Source organism: Lissotriton vulgaris, chromosome 12 (assembly GCF_964263255.1).
Source record: "Lissotriton vulgaris chromosome 12, aLisVul1.2, whole genome shotgun sequence".
Taxonomy (NCBI): domain Eukaryota; kingdom Metazoa; phylum Chordata; class Amphibia; order Caudata; family Salamandridae; genus Lissotriton; species Lissotriton vulgaris.
In genome coordinates, this window is record NC_141700.1 from 61,171,074 (window position 1) to 61,188,726 (window position 17,653).

At 52.6% G+C, this 17,653-nt stretch overlaps 1 protein-coding gene across 1 annotated transcript in view; it reads left to right on the forward strand.

The window, feature by feature from the left end:
• The window catches only part of ZFR2 (zinc finger RNA binding protein 2), an 811,721-nt gene that overhangs the window by 737,362 nt on the left and 56,706 nt on the right, over positions 1–17,653 (forward strand). The gene's annotated exons all lie outside the window — the stretch shown is intronic.

The following is a 17,653-nucleotide window of genomic DNA, read 5'->3' on the forward strand; positions in this document are numbered from 1 at the left end:
CGATCTTTCACAAGATATTCTTAGGATACGCGTGGTAAAATAACAGCAAGCTCAAATCCCAACCGCTGCTCACCAATGTGAGAATTTGGCCTGATATGCAGTGCTAACTATTCTAGTGATCACTATGCATCAGTCCAAACGACCCTTATGGTGATTGGTTGTAAGTCAACCTTAGACCAGCTATCCTAGTAGCGTGGATACGAGCAGTCTTCTGGCTAAACTCTAGAGGGCGTGTTAAGCCAGCTGTTATACCATCACATACCCCTTGAAAACCAAGTGAAAGGACACCACACAAGTGTTATGAAAATAAACAGTGTATTTATTAGAATCACAACAGCCCTGTACTCGTTATGAGGACAGGGTACTAAGCACACAACAAATCTCTTAGGAAAATACTTCAAGTGCACAATCTACACAAATGCCCGAGGCACGGAAAGTTTAGTGTTCTCGGGCGAACCCGATAAGGTAAGTCGGAAGCGATAGGGACTCGAGACCCTTAGATAATGAGGCTATGCGGGCACCGAAATGCCGAAGTTACCTAGCCCCGGGGCTGCGGCTGCACAAGTCTTTACAGACGTCGGGAGTCCTCGCTGACGAACCAGGAGCCGGAAGGAAGGAGTTGCTGGCCGGCGACCAGTGGAGATAGTTCGTAGAGATCCAAGCCTGGATCAGAGATGGATGACACCTGAAAGCAGAGGGGACCAAGTTCGTAACTACTAGCCAGTAGTCAGAGGGTACCAGGAGGGCACCGGATGATAGTCACCTCGACTAGGTGAGTGGGCGACGCTAGGCTCTGCAGTCTCACGGACCAGGAGGCGTTGTCGGCGACCAGGATGGAGGTGCGAGCTGTCCCACGAAGGTTGATGCTGTCGGCGTCGCTGGGCCCAGGATTGGGGCAACAAGCCTTGGCAAATTCAGGGCCACGTGGTGGACCTAAAATGGCGTCTTGAGTGGACCAGGAGGGTCCGGGGTGCTCCTCTTCAGAGGAGAGCAAAGGCCAGTCTGGAGCAACCAGACCAGCAGCGTTGGTTGACGGGCGTCGTCGAGAAGGTCACAAGCCAGCGGCTAGTAACCAGACAACATGATGAGCGGCAAAGAGCAGAAGGGCCCCACGCAGATCGTGGAGATGCTGGGAGGCTGCACTTCGGTGCTGGAGCTGCTCAAGGTCGGGGCTTCTCGGACCCCAGAGCACTCACCAGAGGATCCCTCGGTGGTCGTGCTGGTTTTAGAAATCGTGCAGGTTCTGATGATGGCCGGTCCCTCGAGGTCTCGTCGCACCCACGGATCTCAGCTGAGCTGACGATGTGGGTAGAGGTCAGAGGTGCCAGGGAAGCCGGTTCTCGTCGAGTTGGGCAGTCTGATTCCTGAGGAAGGATGTGCAGCAAACCGCAGAGTTCTTAGATGGTGCCTGCGGATGCAGGGTGACTACTCCTTAGCCACAAGGGAGAAATCTTGAGAAGAAGTCGAGAGTTCCTTTCGTAGAAAGTATTCTTGATTCAAAGATGATCTAATTTGGAAGGGTCCCCGCTCCTGCCTTTATCCTAACGAAAGGGGTGGGTACGCGACTAGGTCCTGCCCTAGGGGTGGGACCAGGAAGGGGGGTGGTTACACCCCTTTCCCATGCCTGACTTTCCCCAGGTCAGGGGCTGGGTGCCCCTGGAACTGGTTCTAGCCGGCAGATGCGTAGTGAGCACCGGGGTGCCACTCCGCAGTCACCTTCCTGTAAAGCCCTGCCTACCCAGGATACACAAAACCCTGTCTGGGATGGTGCGAGCACAGCCCCGGACAGGAAACCCTTTGTCCAAGCTCTCCTCGCTGGAAGGACTCCCAGCAGCAGGAGGTCAGACTCGTGTCTGTGGTGGCAGCATCCATTTTGTGGAGCTGAGGCTTCAGTTAACTTTAACCGGGGTTCACAGTTACGTACATGTCGTGTCCCTCTAGAAGGGTGGAATGATAACCCCGTCGCCAGCATTGGTGAGGGGTCAGCATCCCGATTCGTATGACACCTTACTCGACATGTCTTGATAACGCGATACCGAAGTTAGCAATATGGTACGCGTTATCATGGAACAGCCATTGGGGCTTGGTTCCGCAAGCTGCAACCGGGCTCGGCTCGTGCCAGAGGCCGATTCACACGATTCCACGCACTCTGCCTTCAGGATTGTCAAGGCCTGCCATAGGAGTGACTGATAGGAACTTGGTGTCCATTTTAGGGTTAGATATAGGTATACTAAATCTAAAGCAAAGGGCGAGTACACCACCTTGCCCCAGCTGTCGTGCAGCCAGTTGTGTCAGATTTAGATGGCCATCCAGGGGTGGCATAATACATGCTTCAGCCCCTGGTAGGCCCTGGGTACACCGATGCCCTGAGTGACAGGGTCTGACAAGGTGGCTCAGTTCCAATTGGGTAATGCACCTAAGGTACACATGCCAATTTAGCGAGAGAACAGCTAGGCTGTGGGTCTGATTGGCAGGCCCACAGCCAGAGAAAGTCGTAAACCAGTGAAACAAAAGCTAAAAATCTGGGTGATCATAGGATTGCAGACCCTACTCTCCTACAGGGGCCCGCTCCTATCTTTATACTAGGAAAAGGGGCTGGCACGCGACTAGGTCCTGCCCATGGGTGGGACCAGGAAGGGGGGTGGTTACACCCCTCTCCCATGCCGGACTTTCCCCAGCTCAGGGGCTGGTGTGCCCCTGGAACTGGTTCTAGCCGGCCTATGCATAGTGAGCACCGGGGTGCCACTTGCAGTCACCTTCCTCTAAAGCCCTGCCTACCCAGGATACACAAAACCCTGTCTGGGATGGTGCTAGCACCGCCCCTGACAGGAAACCCTTTGTCCAAGCCTCCCTCGCTGGAAGGACTCCCAGCAGCAGGAGGTCAGACTTGTGTCTGTGGTGGCAGCATCCATTTTGTGATGCTGAAGCTTGAGTTAACTTTAACCGGGGTTCACAGTTACATACATGTCGTGTCCCTCTAGAAGGGTGGAATGCTAACCCCGTCGCCAGAATTGGCGAGGGGTTAGTATTCCAATTCGTATGACACCTTACTCGACATGTTTTGATAAAGCGATACCAGAGTTGGCATATAACCGCGAGGATTATAATGCACGTAAGAGTATAGGGCATGTGCCCATTCTAATTCCCACACTGAAGGGTGGATTAGGCAGCTCGCTGACTTTTTTGTATCAAAAATTAAAGCTATTCAGGAATCCTTCTCCTCCACTGATGCTGATGCGTTGGCATGTAAGCGGAGGCCTGTACCATCATCTGGGGCAGAGCCAGGGCCTATACTATCGGCCTTTCCACTGATGTCCTGTGCCACATCTCTCGAGTTGATGTCCCAGCTTCAATCTGGCTCACCCCTGGATGTATGTCCAGCAAAATGTCTGGGTAGAGTGGCTTCGGCAGTAAACATCTTGCTGAACCCCCTGTTCAATCTCTCCCTGAGTTCCGGAGTGGTGCCACAGGAATGGAAACACGCATTGATTCTGCCGCTGCTCAAAAAACCTCTATTAGATCCCCTGGTGCAGGCTAACTATAGACCTATCTCCCTGCTTCCTGCTCTGGCTAAGGTGGTTGAGAAACATGTACAGCACACACTTACCAACTTTATTGAGAGTAACAAGATCCTCCATGATTCTCAATCTGGTTTCCGTGCAAATTACAGCACGGAGACAGCCCTCTTGGAGGTGACCGAAGCCATCAGGGAGACGCTCGATCTCGGGGGGAAGGCTATGCTAGTCATGCTCGACCTGTCGGCGGCTTTCGACACCGTCCCACATGACGGTCTCCTTTTAAGACTGGGAGATCGGGCTGCGTGGGACGGTGTTAGATTGGTTTCAATCCTTTCTATCGGGCCGTCGACAGGTGATCTGGGCACCACCGTTCTCCGCCGAAATGCCACCGCTAGAGGTGGGGGTTCCTCAAGGGTCCATTCTGAGCCCCACCCTTTTTAATATCTATATGGCCCCTCTGGCGGAGGTAGCGGAGGCTTTTGGTGCCCAGATCATATCCTACGCTGATGACACCCAGCTCCTGTTCACTTGCAGGAAGGGAGAGGTTTTTGACGGCGACAGGATCAAAGGCTGTCTGAGTGCGGTCTTTGCGTGGTTTCAGCGGCACAGCCTGAAATGCAACTCGGATAAGTCTGAGCTGCTTTTCTTTGGCTGTGCCCCTGACCCCGGTTGGAAATCGTGGTGGCCTCAGGACATGTTCCCTCCGGAGAAGGCGTCCTCCCAAGTCAAAAATCTTGGGGTAGTGTGTGACGACGACCTTTCTTTTCGACCCCATATTATGGGGTTATCAGGGAAATGTTTCGGCATCCTGAAGATGCTTAGAACATTTCTTCCACTGCTCTCCCTGCAATATAGAAAAATTGTCGTTCAGGCGTTAGTAGGGTCTCGACTAGACTATGCTAATGCGCTATATTCAGGACTGCCCAAGTATTTGCTGGCTAGACTGCAAATAGTACAAAACTCTGCGGCAAGAGCCATATTTGGCCTGCCACGGAGAGCTAGAGCCTCAGAGCTGCTAAATAGGCTGCATTGGCTACCTATTTCTAAAAGAATTGTGTTTAAAATCCTCACGTTGGCTTTCAAAGCCCTTCACTCAGTGGGTCCTAATTACATCAGGAAGCGCGTGGCTTTTTATGCGCCGCGGAGGATGTTGCGGTCAGCTGAGTTGGCTAAAGTGGGTGTACCGCCTATTTGACGTGTCCGGATGGGAGGACGGTCCTTCCAATATGTGGCGGCTTGCCGTTGGAATGAGCTCCCTCTCACCCTCCGTAAAGCCAACAGTCTCCTAGCCTTTAGGAAGGAGCTAAAGACCATGCTGTTTTCTGTCTAAACTCTGAGATCGTAGCGATTTGTTGCCTTTGTGCTTCTTTGGTTTTCAGGCCTCTTTGTCAAAGCGCCGGGACACCCCTTGGGGTAGCCGTGCGCTCTAAAAGAATGGCGTAACGTAACGTATATGGTATGCGTTATCATGGAACAGCTATTAGGACTTGGTTCCGCAAGCTGCAAACGGGCTCAGCTCATGCCAGAGCACCATCTCACATGATTCCAAGCACTCTGCCTTCAGGATTGTCAAGGCCTGCCATAGGAGTGACTGATAGGAATCCATGTGTCCATTTTAGGGTTAGATATAGGTATACTATACCTAAAGCAAAGGGTGAGTACACCACCTTGCCCCAGCTGTCGTGCAGCCAGTTGTGTCAGATTTAGATGGCCAGCCAGGGGTGGCATAATACATGCTGCAGCCCCTGGTAGGCCCTGGGTACACCTATGCCCTGAGTTACAGGGTCTGATAAGGTGGCCCAGTACCAATTGGTATATGCACCTAAGGTACATGGAATCCATTTTACAGAGAGAGCAGTAGGCCTGGGGCCCTGAATAGCAGGGTCCCAGGTCAACTAAGTCGGAAAACCAGCAAAACACCAGGCAAAAAGTTGGGGGCAACCATAGTCAGGTATCCACCCTCCTACAATGACCAACTCTTTGTTGGTTACGTGGGCGCTAAGAAGGGACGGGCGGTGCACAAACGGACCATTTCCCGATGGGTCGTCTTGAGCATCAAATCTGTCAGGCAGCTACGTGGGCCTCGCCGCACACGTTCGCTAGACACTACTGCCTGGACAGCCAAGTCCGGAGAGATGGCTTTATCGGCCGTTCCGTTCTCCAGGACTTTCTGGTGTGATCATTGGTTCGCAGACCCACCACCGGGGTTTGTATTGTTGGGGTATCTATTCTAAGGTAAGGAATCTAATACTAACCTGTTGCTTTCATATGCACGAGTTACTTACCTTCGGTAATGATATATCTGTAAGAAACAGTAGTTAGTATTAGATTCCTTACCGCCCCACCCATCCTCCCCGTTCTGCGAACCGATATCTAGGGTTAAGGTTTATCCCTTTGAGGGCCCTAGTTTCATGGCACCATTGTTGGTTTTTATCATGGCTCTGCGTTTCTGGCGCGGAAAAGCTGTGTATAAGAACTGACGTCAGCGCGCGAGGGCGGCGTCTAAGTACTGCGGCGACATCATCCCAGCGCCAAGGACGGACGCGGAGCCGCAGACGACGCCTACCGACGCGCAGGGGTACTGCTACGCAAAACTTTCCGGATCCAGACTGACGCCTGGGGATATTCTAAGGTAAGGAATCTAATACTAACTACTGTTTCTTACAGATATAGCGTTACCGAAGGTAAGTAACTTGTGCTTCTGAACTAAGCCTGATAGCTGCTCTCCACAGATACAACTTAGAGAGCTTAGCGTCGTTGTCTAAAACCACTACAATCACCGTAAGGATTGTCTGGAGTAGTGCAAGGTGTTTCACTTAAATAAGTGTGCACCATATACTAAACCAGCCTCCTACAGATTCCTAAAAGGCCTTTTACATATGTTTTCTCCTCCTCCCTACATTGTGCTTCAGTGGGACCTTAATTTGGTTCTCACCTTTCTCATGTGTGCTCCTTTCGAGCCCCTGCACAATTACCCCCTCCTGGTGCGCACGATACAAACAGTCTTTTTAGTGGCAATCACATCTGCCAGGACGGTGAGCGAGCTGCAGGCTCTATTGTGCAAGCCTGATTTTTTGACAATATTCTCTAACAAGTTGGTACTTTGCACTAGAGCCTCTTTCCTCCCGAAAGTGGTAACACCCTTCCATGTGGGACAATCTGTCACCTTGCCAACTTTCTACGCTCCACCACATCCCTCTAAGGAAGAGGAGCGACTTTACAGTCTGGACACAAAAAGAGTGTTGTCCTTCTACCTTGATCGCACAAAAGAGTTCCGGGTGGACGAGCAACTCTTCATGGGGTATGTTGCTGCGAAGAAAGGTCAGTCAGTGCAGATAAGGGCCATCTCACGATGGGTAGTTCTCTGCATCAAGATCTGCTACACTTTGGCAAAGAAGCAGTCTCCTGAAGGCTTAAGAGCTCATTCCACCAAAGCTAAAGCTGCTACCACTGGGTTAGCACGTGGAGTCCCAGTCCTGGAAATCTGTCAGGCATCCCTGCACACGTTTACCAAGTATTACTGCCTGGACAGTCAGGCAGTAATACTTTGCCCGTTCGATCCTGCAGGACTTTCTATTCTGGAGCATGTCCGCAGCCCCTCCTCCAGGGATTTTATTGCTTGGGTATCTATTCAGAGGTAAGGAATCTGCGGCTCCATGTCTCTATCAGATGGACAAGTTACTTACCTTCAGTAACGCCTTATCTGTAATGCCTATCTGGTAGAGATAGTATCTTGTAGCAGATTCCTTACTGACCCACCTATCCTCCCCGCTCTGCGCACAAGTTTCTAAGGTCAGGGTTGTTCCCTTTCAGGGCCCTAGTTGTTATACACACCAATCTCTGTACTCTTCATGGCTCTGCATTTTTGGCTTGGAAAGTCCTGAAAAGTAACTGTCAGGGCGCCGAGGTGGCGCCTATATAGGTGACGTCGATGTCACTTCCGGTGCAGACGATGCCGTCACGCGTGGCCGACAGAGGCCACCTGCTGGTGCGCTGGGGTATATCTATAAGAAAAATCTTCCGGCTCCAAGCTGACACCTGGGAAATTCAAAGGTAAGGAATCTGTGGATAGATACTGTCTACCAGATAGGGCGTTACCGAAGGTAAGTAACTTTATCTTTAATTCAGGAGGAAGGATTCCACTCTAGAATGTATTCTTATGCTGAAAAACTTTAGCAACTGGTGTCTGATTCGAGATGTTTATGTGTAGGAGAGTAGGGTCTGCTTTCTTATGGTCACCCCACTTTTTGCTTTTTGCTTCACTGGTTTTCGACTTAATGTGGCTGTGGGCCTGCTAATCAGACCCACAGCCCAGCTGCTCTCTCTCTAAATTCACTACAATGCACTTTAGGTGCATTACCAATTGGATACTGGGTCACCTTATGAGCCCCTGTACAGTGTACTATAGGTACCCATGGCATAGGTGCATCCAAGGCCTACCACGGGCTGCAGCATGTATTATGCCACCCCTGGCTGGCCATTCACATTGACACAACTGGCTGATCACTCATATGGGGCAAGGTCGTGTAATCACCCCTTGCTTAGATATAGTATACCTATATCTAACCTTATATCTGGACATATATACACCTATAAGTCACTCCTATGGCAGGCCTTTACAATCCTGAAGGCAGAGTGCTTGGTTTTATGTGAGATGGTGCTCTAGCATGAGCTGAAGTGCATTATGAACCTCCCAGGTAAATGCAAACTATGGTTTGGCTTTATCAAAACATGTTGAGTAAGGTGTCATACGATTTGGGATACTACCCCCTCGCCAGTACTGGCGACGGGGGTAGCATTCCACCCTTCTAGAGGGAGAAGACATGTTGTTCCTACTATTCCCGGTTAAAGTTAACCAGAGCCTCAGCATCACAAAATGGATGCTGCTGCCACAGACACAAGTCTGAACTCCTGCTGCTGGGAGTCCTTTCAGCGAGGGAGGCTTGGACAATAGGTTTCCTGCCTTGGGAGGTGCTAGCACCACCCCAGACAGGACTTTGTGTATGGGGACAGGGAGAGCTGAAAGGATTGAGACACTGCCTGGGGCACACAAGGTGTCCCAAGCATAGGCCAGTTCAAACCGGTGCTGGGGCACTCCAGCCCCAGCTCTGGCGCGAAATTGGACAAAGGGAAAGGGGTGTAACCACCCCCTTCCCTGGTCCCACCCATAGGAGGGACCTAGCAGGTAATCCAGCCCCTAAGATTGGTATATAGGTAAGAGCTGAGTCACAGGACTTCAGATTATCCTGACTGAAACTTTGAAACGAAACTCTGGACCTTCATCACTCTACTTTGGAAGGAGACGACTGAAGAATCTCCCTTGTGGTCAAGGAGTGACCACCCTGCACAAGCAGGCACCATCCAGCGATCGACGACTAGCTTTGCCGCCGCCTCTCGCCGGAGCCCGAGCCCAGAGCCTGACAAGAACCGGATTCCCAGACATCCAACAGCCCGATCCACAGTCCCTGCAAAGCTGAGACGCGTGGAGGCGACGAGAGACGTGGGACCGGCCATCTTGAAAAGTCTGCGACCTGCTAACTGTGCAGCCACGAGGCCTCCTCAAAGCTGTGCATTGGGGATTGAGAAGCCCCAGCCCCGGGCAGCATCTGCACCAAAGATCAGCCCTGCACACTCCATGAGTTCTGCTTGGGGCCCTTTTGCATTTTCCTGCTAGACGCATCTGCCCGGTCACTTGCCCGTTGGCTAGTGGCCATCTTGGCGACGATCTTTTGAAACTACACGGCTGGTCTGGTTGCTCCAGACTGGCCCTTGCTTCCCTCAAAAGAAGCAGTCCCTCAGACCTTGCTGGTCTGAGTAAGAAGCCTACATCATATCCTGCGTGGGTTGCCTTTGCCAAGGCTTGTTGACTCCAATCCTGAAGCTGACACCGCCGACAGTGATAGCCTTCGTGGGACAGTCCGTGCCTGCCTCCTGGTCGTCGTCGACGCCTCCTGGTCCACGTGGCTGCAGAGACAAGCTCCCCATCAGCACCTGATTGCTTCGTGACATCGCCTGGTTCCTTCCTTGTTCCATCCTGGTCACTGGCTAGTGACCCAGACTCTGTCACCTCTGCTTTCAGGTCCTCTACATCTTCGATCCACCCTTGGATCCACCCGGACTCTTCTCTCCTGGCCGCCTGCAGCATATTTTCTCCAAGGCTCCATAGAATTCCACGACGAAACCTGACACTCTTTGGGACCTATGCACCCGCTTCCTGTGGGTTAGGTAACGCGAATACTGCGGTGCTCCTGTAAAGAGTAACTCTCCTAGTGTCCTAGTTTCAAGTGGTTAGCATCTGAAAGAGACAAGTTAGTGATAGATTCCTTACCTTAGAATATCCCCAGGCGTCAGACTGGATCCGGAAATCTTTGCGTAGCAGTACCCTTGCGCGTCGGTAGGCGTCGTCTGGGGCTCCGCGTCCGTCGTGGGCGCCCTGATGACGTCGTCGGAGTACTTAGCCGCCGCCTCCGCGTGCTGACGTCAGTTCTTCTTTATTCCACGCCATCAAGCGCAGATCTGGAAAAAGCAGTACTTCTAGTCACTTTTTGACTAACTTTTTGGATCATTTTGATCATCTTTTCGAAGTCGTACGACTCCGATTGGTGCCATAGGGATGCCTGGATTCAAGCACTGCGAGGATTGCGACCGCAAGATGTCGGTCACGGATCCTCACCACCTGTGTCTAACTTGTCTAGGCGTCGACCACGACGGCAAGGCCAGCTCCGACTGCCAGGCCCTCTCTTCGAAAGCCAGGCGGGAGCGGTCCCGCAGGCGACTCGAACTCCGGCAGTCGGCCCCGCGCCCCGATCCCGGTTCCACGGGAGGTCAAGCGACAGGTCGCGGGGTCGGAGCCACCACAGCTCTGGGAGTCGGCACCACTCCCCTGGGTCGAAGTCGTCGTCAGGTAAGAAACACAAGAAGTCGAAGAGGCGTCATCGCTCTTCTGACTCCCCCCGACGCTCGCGGGCGTCGCGTCCAGCCCCACACCCTCCTGTCCCTGGGCGAGACGCGACGCCGGAAGAGATCGAGCGCTTCCTCATGGCCATAAGGTCTCTCTCCTCCGACGGGCTCCGCGGGGCCTTCAGGCCCAGCGGACCCGTCTGGGGCCCCTAGCGGGTCGGGGGCTTCGGCCCCGACGCCGTCGAGTGCTTCGGTTCCGGCGCCGCGGGGCCCCACGGTCCCGACGCCGCCGGCGCCTTCGTGTCAGCGCCGCGGGACCCCACTGGCCCCGCTTCGGGATCTGGGTCGTCGCTGGTGGACCTTATGACCCCCCGGCGTCGGTCCGTCAGGTGTCACCTCCGGCGCCGTCCTCGGGCGGCGCCGTCCCCGATGCCTCCTTCGCTCCGGTACCGACGTCGGAACGGCGCCGCTGGGCACCGCTCTCGACGGCGCTTGGGGAGTTTTACTTTAATGAACCAGCCCCATTGGTTGACAACCCTGAATTTCAGGAGATGGGTGATGAGGAGTATTGGGAGGGGTCTGAGGACCCTCTGACCCGAGAGTGTCAGCCTCTAGAGGACTGGACAGGTGACCTTGGGGATGCCAGTGGTCTGGACACCTCTCCAGACACTGGTTTTGTCTCGCCTCCTACCGTGGCTTCGGAGGAGGGGGCAACATACGGTGTGGTGTTTATGAGGGCTGCCAAGGCCTTGAGCCTTGAGCTCCCCGTCGCGGCCGTGAGGACTAACCTCCTCACTGAGGTCCTTAAACCGCAGTCATGCTCGACAGAGCCTCTGCTGCCGTTTAATGAGGCCTTGACCGATGTTCTTTTGGGCACTTGGTCCAGGCCCGCTACGGGTTCGCCCGTAGATAGGAACGTGGCCAGACGCCACCGCCCGGCCCCGGGCGACCCAGTTTTCCTGTCCACCCACCCCACCCCCGAGAGCCTGGTCATCCAGGCGTCCACTTCCCAGACCGCATTCGCGTCGGCTCCGCCGGACAGGGAATCCAAGAGGTACGAGATGTACGGTAAAAAGGTCTTCTCCTCCCTTAGTCTGGGACTGCAGTCTTCCAACACCGCTTGCCTCTTGGGACGCTACACCCTCTCTCTGTGGGATATGGTCGCGGAATTGCTGCCAGAGTGTCCGTTGGAGGTACGGGCCAAACTCGGCCAAGCCCTTGTGGAGGGCCGGGATGCAGCCAGATATTCTATCCGGTGTGGGCTGGATACCACCGACTCACTAGGTAGAACGATGGCAACGACGGTGGCGATTAGACGCCACGCCTGGTTGAGGTCCGCCAACTTTTCGGCTGATGTCCAAAACACATGCCGTTTGATGGCCGTCGCCTTTTTGGCGACAAGGCAGACCATGCGCTTGAGCGCTTTAAGGACTCCAGGGCTACGGCCAAGTCCTTAAGCCTCTCGGCCCCGCGCCAGCAAACGGGTGCCTTTCGCTCCTTTCGTGGCCAAGGAAGGGGCGCCCCCACACGTGCTGCCAGCCACACGCCGCAGGCTAACATCCAGCGCGGAGGCGGTCGGGGACAACGGCAAGGCCAGTCCACACCCTCCCCAGCAGCATCCGCCTCTAAACCCTCCTAGTCCGTGCTTCTCGGCCCATGTGACACCAGTGGGGGGCAGGGTTCGCCATCACCACTCTCACTGGCGCACTGTCACTTCGGACAGGTGGGTGCTGCAGATCGTCCGGAGGGGCTACTCCCTCCCCTTCGAGACGACCCCTCAAGCCATGCCACCGCAACACCACCGTGTATCGGGGGATCATTTGCGGCTTCTGCAGGAGGACGTTTCGGCCCTCTTGGCCAAGGGGGCCATCGAGCGCGTTCCTGGGCCAGAAGTAGGACGTGGTTGCTACTCCCACTACTTTCTGGTACCCAAGAAGGGCAAAGGGGGCCTACGCCCTATCTTGGACCTACGGAACGTCAACGGCTTCCTCCGGAAGGAGAAGTTCAAGATGCTAACTCCGGCTCAGGTCTTAGATGCCCTGGACCCAGGAGACTGGATGGTAGCGTCAGACTTGCAGGACGCTTATTTCCACATCCCCGTCCTGCCGGCCCACCGGCGTTAACTACGGCTCACTGTAGGCCACGAGCACTTTCAGTTTACCGTGCTCTCCTCCGGCCTTACCAGCGCCCCACTGGTGTTCACGAAGGTGATAGCGGTGGTCGCAGCTCATCTGCGCAGGTTAGGGGTTTCAGTCTTCCCCTACCTCGACGACTGGTTTTGAAGGCGGGCTCGCCCCAGACAGTCGTCAGCCACCTCCAGACGACGGCAGACCTCTTGCACCAGCTGGGGTTCTCCATCAATGTGCCGAAGTCACACCTGTGCCCCTCTCAGAAGCTCCTTTTCATCGGAGCGGTTCTCGACTCGGCGCAGTTTCGGGTTTACCCACCCGAACAGCGGGTTCGGGATATACAGGCTGTCATTCCAATCTTTCAGCCTTTATCCCGAGTCTCGGTCAGGTTGACGCTGCGGCTTCTGGGGCTGATGGCTTCCTGCATCCTTCTGGTGCATCACGCCCGTTGGCGGATGCGGGCTCTGCAGTGGGACCTGAAGTTTCAGTGGGCCCAGCATCAGGGCAACCTGTCCGACCATGTCCTGATCTCGGAGGGCACTGCGAGACAGCTGCAGTGGTGGCTCACGGACCGCAATTGGGTCAGCGGAAGATCCTTCTCCCTTCCCCAACCGGAGCACGTGGTTGTGACGGACGCGTCCCTCCAGGGCTGGGAAGGCCACATGGGAGAGGCGGAGATCTGTAAGAGACATTAGTTAGAGTCCCAGCTCCATATCAACCTTTTGGAGCTGCGGGCGATTCGTCTAGCACTGAAGGCATTCCTCCCCTCTGTCCGAGGGAGTGCAGTGCAGGTGTTCACGGTAAACACCACCGCTATGTGGTACTGCAACAAACAGGGCGGGGTGGGGTCGTGGACCCTATGCCAGGAGGCTCTGCGCCTCTGGCAATGGCTGGAACATCAGGGCATGACCCTGGTGGTTCAACACCTGGCAGGTTCTCTGAACGCCATGGCGGATGAACTCAGCCGCCGGTGCATGATGGATCACGAATGGCGTCTTAACTCAGACGTGGCGCAAGGTCTCTTTCTGCAGTGGGGAGAGCCTTGGTTAGATCTATTCGCCACCGAAGAGAACGCGCAATGTCATCAGTTCTTCGGGTTGGAATTTCCAAGGCGGCACTCGCTCAGAGACGCTTTTCGTCGCGAGTGGAGTTGCGTTCTGTTGTACGCCTTTCCGCCTATGCCACTTCTGCCCAGAGTGCTGGCGAAGATGAGGCGCGACCGGGCACAAGCCATCCTTGTGGCTCCGGACTGGGCACGAAGGTTCTGGTATCCCGAGCTACTCAGTATGTCAGTCGATCCCCCGGTTCGTCTGCCTCTTCAGCAGGACCTTCTGTCGCAGCAGCAGGGGACGGTCCTCCACCCGAACCTGTCCAGTCTCCACCTCCATGCTTGGAGATTGAGCGGCGACAGTTGAGGCCATTTGACTTGCCTCCTTAAGTCTGTAACATCATTCTGGCAGCCAGGCGTCCCTCCACAAAGTCGGTATACGCCTGCAGGTGGAACAGGTTTGTGGCATGGTGCACAGCAAAGGCTGTGGATCCTCTCTCCGCCCCTCTTTCTGAGGTTCTTCTCTTTCTTCTTTCTCTTGCCCAGCAGGGCTCTGCTCTGGGCACTATCAAGGGCTACCTTTCTGCTCTTTCAGCCTTTTTGAGGCTGCCTGATCAACCTTCTTTGTTCAGGTCCCCTATTGTTAACCGATTCTTGAAAGGCATCACGCATACGTTCCCTCCTGTGAACATAGTAAGAGAAAGGAGTTCTCCCAGTTAGTTGTAGGCCAAGAGGGGGGAGATAAGAGTGAACTAAACGTAAAGGGTACCTCTTAGAAGACCTATATTGCTTTTATCAAGGGAATAAATCCAGCAAACATTTTCATATACAGGGATGCTATAGTTAAGAGCCAAGACTTTTAGATATTACAAAAACATTATTTTATTTTCCTTTTCTTTTCTCTTTTTTGCAAAAGAAAAGGAAAATAAAATAATGTTTTTGTAATATTTAAAAGTCTTGGCTCTTAACTATAGCATCCCTGTATATGAAAATGTTTGCTGGATTTATTCCCTTGATAAAAGCAATATAGGTCTTCTAAGAGGTACCCTTTACGTTTAATTTACGTTCCCTCCTGTGCCCTTTGTGATGCCTCAGTGGGACTTGATCTTGGTTCTTACTTTTCTGATGTGCGCTCCCTTTGAGCCACTTCACAACTGTCCTCTTCGCCTTCTTACTTTGAAGGCTGCCTTCCTGGTAGCCATCACCTCTGCCAGGAGAGTGAGTGAGCGCCAGGCTCTATCCTGTAAACCTCCTTTCCTTTCGGTCCATCCGGACAAGGTTGTGTTGCGGACAAGGCCCTCTTTCCTGCCCAAGGTAGTCACAGCCTTCCACATCGGGCAGTCCATCACCTTGGCCACCTTCTTTCCGCCTCAGCATCCCTCGAGAGAGGAAGAGAGGCTCCACTGTCTGGAACAAAACGTGCGCTCTCGTTTTATCTGGATCGCACACGCCAGTTCTGGGTGGATGACCAACTCTTTTTTGGTTACGTGGGCGCTAAGAAGGGGAAAGCGGTGCACAAGCGGACCATCTCGCGGTGGATCATCTTGTGTATTCAGGCGTGTTACTCCTTGGCTAAGAAGGAACCCCCTGTTGGGCTGAGGGCTCATTCCACTCGGACCACAGTGACTACAACTGCCTTGGGCCGAGGAGTGCCCTTGCAGGACATTTGCCAGGCGGCTACGTGGGCCTCGCTGCACACGTTTGCAAGACACTATTGCCTGGACAGCCAAGTCCGGAGGGATGGCTTCTTTGGCCATTCCGTCCTCCAGGACTTTCTGGTGTGATTATTGGTTCGCAGACCCACCACCGGGGTTGTTATTGCTGGGGTATCTATTCTAAGGTAAGGAATCTATCACTAACGTGTCTCTTTCAGATGCACAAGTTACTACTTGTGTAACGATATATCTGTAAGAGACATTAGTTAGTGATAGATTTCTTACCGACCCACCCATCCTCCCCGTTCTGCGAACCGATATCTAGGGTTAAGGTCATCCCCTTTCAGGGCCCTAGTTTCAAGGCACCAGTGTTGGTTTTTGGCATAGCTCTGCGTTTCTGGCGCGGAAAAGCTGTGTCTAAGAACTGACGTCAGCACGCGGAGGCGGCATCTAAGTACTCCGGCGACGTCATCACGGCGCCCACGACGCCGACGACGGACGCGGAGTTGCAGACGACGCAGGGGTACTGCTACACAAAATTTCCGGATCCAGTCTGACGCCTGGGGATATTCTAAGGTAAGGAATCTATCACTTACTAATGTCTCTTACAGATATATTGTTACACAAGTAGTAACTTGTGCTTCTAGTCCAGTCGGAAGACTCCCAAACCTTTAACTTTCTATTTTTACGCACCCATTGACTTCTATGTGTGCACATGTGTGCCTTTAGACTCTGCACACGCATCCTGTGGGCCTCTTGCTCCCTAACCATTGTTAGTCCAGTGTAGCCCCAGCGATTCCCAAGGCCCTAGGCCTTACCATTGTTCGTGACGTGGTACTTATACCACCTTTTTAGTATATGGTTTAGCGGGCCACCCGGCCCTATCCATAATTGTGCAACTTTTGTATGTTATATTAAGTTACTTGTTATGCGCTTGTGCTTCTGTGCTCATAAAGAGTTCAGGGGATTTCTTTAGAAATAAATACATATATATTTTGAATATATATATCCTGTGTGGTGTCCTTTCATTTGGTATTAAAGGGATTGCATATGGTAAAACAGCTGGCTTCACATGCCCTCTTGAATTTAGCCTAAGACTGCTTTGTCCATGCTACCTCTAGGATAGCTGGTCTATAAGGTTGACTTTACAACCATCACCATATGGGTTGTTTGGACTGGTGCAAGGTGTTCACTAGAATAGTGAACATCATATACCAGGCCAACTTCTCACATTATGCATGAAAAAATACCTGAAAAATAAGTTTTTCAAATGTCCACATAACAAGAGGCTCTTCCATTCATTGGAAAAGCATTTTTTGGCCTCAGTAGATTTTGATGACAAATATTTCAATTTATCAAGTTATCTTTCTCACAGGAAGTTCCTTAATATTATGGTAGCTAAAGTCAGCAAAAATATTCACTAAGTGTATGCCTCTATGAGCACCCTGTCCGTTTATAGTTAGCTGGACAATTGGCTAAAAAAACAAAACAGGCACCATTTAATTCCTAGGCATGCATTGTTGTTCAGAAACCAACATTATTCTTATCGGCACTGGGTCTGGCTCTAAAAAGAAATCATGCATGTTTCCATCCAAGGCGTTTCCTGGGAGTAAAAATCCTTGCAAGTGAGATGAAAGTATTTCCCTCTAAAGAAAGAAGCCTCCAGCTTTTACAATTGGCTGCTGTGTCCCATCTCAGAATAGTGTGACTGTAAGGAACTTAAACATGTTACTGGGTTGTATGTCATTGTAAACACTTCTGGTTCCTCATTGTCTTCTCACAATGACAGGAGTAATCCCATTCGCATTGTGTCAGGAGGAATGAGTGGCCCAACTTATCAGATTGCTAAGAATAATGAAGGACTCTCCCAATTGGTGAAAGATAGAAGACAACTCGCTGGCAGGCAGACACTGGTTCCTTTGGATCCTCAGATATATTTTGTTGACAGAAGTCTTGTACTTGAGATAGGATGCTCATGTAGACATCCTTCTTTCATGTGGGAAGAAAATGGTCTCCATCGGAATTCAATCTATATATAAATGTCTTGAAGCTCAGTGGAATGACACTGGCTTGCAAATATTGATTTGAATGGAAAACACAACAATGTACTATAGCCACAAAGAGGGGAGGAACATGGTCTCTTCAGTTACTGTTAGACGATCCAAAACTCTGACATTTGTGGATCTGCGATAAAATGAGAGTCTTATATAGGTACCATTACGCTAATTCTGTGTGGAGTGGTGTGGCTCACTGGTTAGAGGCGGCAGACCCGGAAGCAGAGAACGGCCCGGGACCAGGGTTCAATTCCCGACGCGGCAGGGTCGTGAACCAGGGTCAACGGACTCGATAATTCTCGGCTCGGTGCCTACTCTAACCAGGGATCACACTCTGCAACTCTGGGCA